Here is a 2,581-nt window from a genome sequence, read left to right as displayed (position 1 = left end):
TTTTTATGTATAGGGCATAATGTCACAGGAAGGTCATAGTATCCTGCCACCTGTGAGGAGTAAGCCCAAGTTGCTGTTGGATGTGTTAATCACAGAGGAGTCATTCTTCAGGCACCCTGCTCTCTCCACATCCAAGCCTCCAGCTTTTTATAGACATTGTGGTACACTTAAAATTTTTAAGGAGGAAATAGAAAACATTTGGGCATATAGTCAGTAAAGTACATGTGACTTAGAAGAGAAATAAAATTGAATCATCAGCAATCTTTCTGACAGCAATTTTTTATGCTAAAGAAAATATAGTAACATATTGAAGATATTTAGGGAAAGAATATGTAAACCAAGGATTTATATCCAGAAAAACTGGCTTTCCAATAAAAAGGAAACACACACATTGTTACCAATATTCAAAAAATAATGAAATATTATTCCCAAAGTAACTTATAAGGACTCTACTACAAAATTAATTTCAGAGGATTAAAATGAATTGATATACTGACATTATAAGACTGGAGGTGACCATAACACTTATGATTCTTTGCAAAACTAAGATGAAATGAGAAAGTAAGGGGATACAATAATATGTAATATGTAGTTGTTGGGACACACACAAAAAAACAACTTTCCTTCCACCATCTAAGTTCTTCCACTGTCTAGGTTAATAATCAAATTTAATAAAGACAGATTAGTAGGAGAAAATATGGAAAGTTTATTATGGATGTACATGCATAGGTGTCATACAATAATGAAACGTGAAGACACATTTGGCATTGACATTCATGTGCCATTTTTCACCCTCTGGATCTACACCGTTCATCAGTTTATTTTGTTAATTATATTCAATATATGAGTGAGATCATGTGATACTTGTATTTTTCTGACTGAATTATTTCACTTAGCATGATACTCTCCAGGTCCCTCTATGCTGTCTCAAAGGATAGGAAATTCTTCTTTTTTTTACTGCTGCATAGTCTTCCATGGTATAAATGCACTGCCACTTTTTTATCCACTCATCTACTGATAGGCACTTGGGCTGTTTCCAGAACTAGCTATTGTAGATTGTGCTGCTATGAACATAGAGGTATATGCATTGGTGTTTCAGGTTTCTTAGAATATATTCCTAGAAGTGGGATCACTGGGTCAAAAGGCAGTTTCATCTTTAATTTTTGAGGATATTCCATACTGTTTTCTATAATGGCTGCAACAGTCTGCATTCCCACCAGCTGTGTACTAGGGTTCCCTTTTCTCCACATCATCCTCCACACTTGTCATTTGTTGATTTGTTGATGGTAGCCATTCTGACAGGTGTGAGGTGATACCTCATTCTTGTTTTAATTTGCATCTCTCTGATTATCAGTGACTTTGAGAATTTTTTCATATGTCTCTTGGCCATTTGTTTGTCTACTTTGGAGAAGTGTCTATTTATATCCTTCGCCCATTTTTTAATTGGATTGTTTGTCTTCTTTTTGATAAGTTTATAAGTCCTTACATATTTTGGATATTAACCCTTTATCAGATGTATCATTGCCAAATGTGTTCTCACATACCGTGTGCTCACTTTTTATTTTGTTGATGGTTTCTTTTTCTGTGAAGAAGCTTTTTATTTTGATGTAGTCCCATTTGTTTATTTACTCCTTAGTTTCCTTTGCCTTAGGAGATGTGTCCCATAAACATACTGCTATGAGAGATGTCTGAGATTTTGCTGCCTATAGTTTCTTCTAGGATTTTTATGGTTTCGCAGCTGACATTGAGGTCTTTTATCCATTTTAAATTTATTCTTTTGTATGGTGTTAGTTGGTGGTCTAGTTTCATTTTTTTGCATGTATCTGTCCAATTTTACCATTTATTAAAGAGACTATCTTGACTCCATTGTATTCTCTTCCCTCCTTTGTCAAATATTAATTGAGTGTAATGGCTTGGGTCGATTACTGGGATCTCTGTTCTGTTCCAATGATCTATATCCCTGTTCTTGTGCCCTACTAGGGTATTATGATTACAATGGCTCTGTAATATAACTTGACATGTGGTATTGTGACTCCAACAATTTTATTCTTCTTTCTCAAGATTGTTGCACCTATTTGGAGTAGTTATTGATTACATATAAATTTTTGAAGGATTTGTTATAGATCTGTAAAATATGCTGTTGGTATTTTAATAGGGATTGCATTGAGTCTGTGGATTGCTTTTGGTAGTATAGGCATTTTAATGATGTTTATTGTACCAATCCAAGAAGAAATATATATACATATATATATATATATATATATATATATATATATATATATATAGAGAGAGAGAGAGAGAGAGAGAGAGAGAGAGATATTTAAATTCTTTATTGTTGAAAGCTTTACATATGTCTCCTTTTCTCCCCATTGACCTCTCCCAGCCAGTTTCCTCCTCCCAGCACATGCTCCCACCCCCTATTGTCTGTGTCCATTGGTCATGCTCATATGCATGGATACAAGTACTTTGGTTGATCTCTTACCTACCTCCCTCGCCCCTCATCCCCACCTTCCCTCTGAGGTTGATGGTCTGCTTGATACTCTATGCCTCTGGAACTATTTTTGTTAATCAGTTTATGTTG

At 34.8% G+C, this 2,581-nt stretch overlaps 1 non-coding gene across 1 annotated transcript; it reads right to left on the bottom strand.

Annotated features, from left to right (window-relative positions):
* Window positions 1-5: 5 nt before the first annotated feature.
* On the bottom strand, window positions 6-134 carry LOC111823817. Its single transcript, XR_002826928.1, has one exon. It is a non-coding gene; the product is annotated as a small nucleolar RNA SNORA11 (small nucleolar RNA).
* Between the last annotated feature and the right edge of the window lie 2,447 nt (window positions 135-2,581).

This window comes from Myotis lucifugus, unplaced genomic scaffold (assembly GCF_000147115.1).
Source record: "Myotis lucifugus unplaced genomic scaffold, Myoluc2.0 scaffold_705, whole genome shotgun sequence".
In the NCBI taxonomy this organism is placed as follows: domain Eukaryota; kingdom Metazoa; phylum Chordata; class Mammalia; order Chiroptera; family Vespertilionidae; genus Myotis; species Myotis lucifugus.
This window is presented reverse-complemented; position numbering and strand designations above follow the sequence as displayed.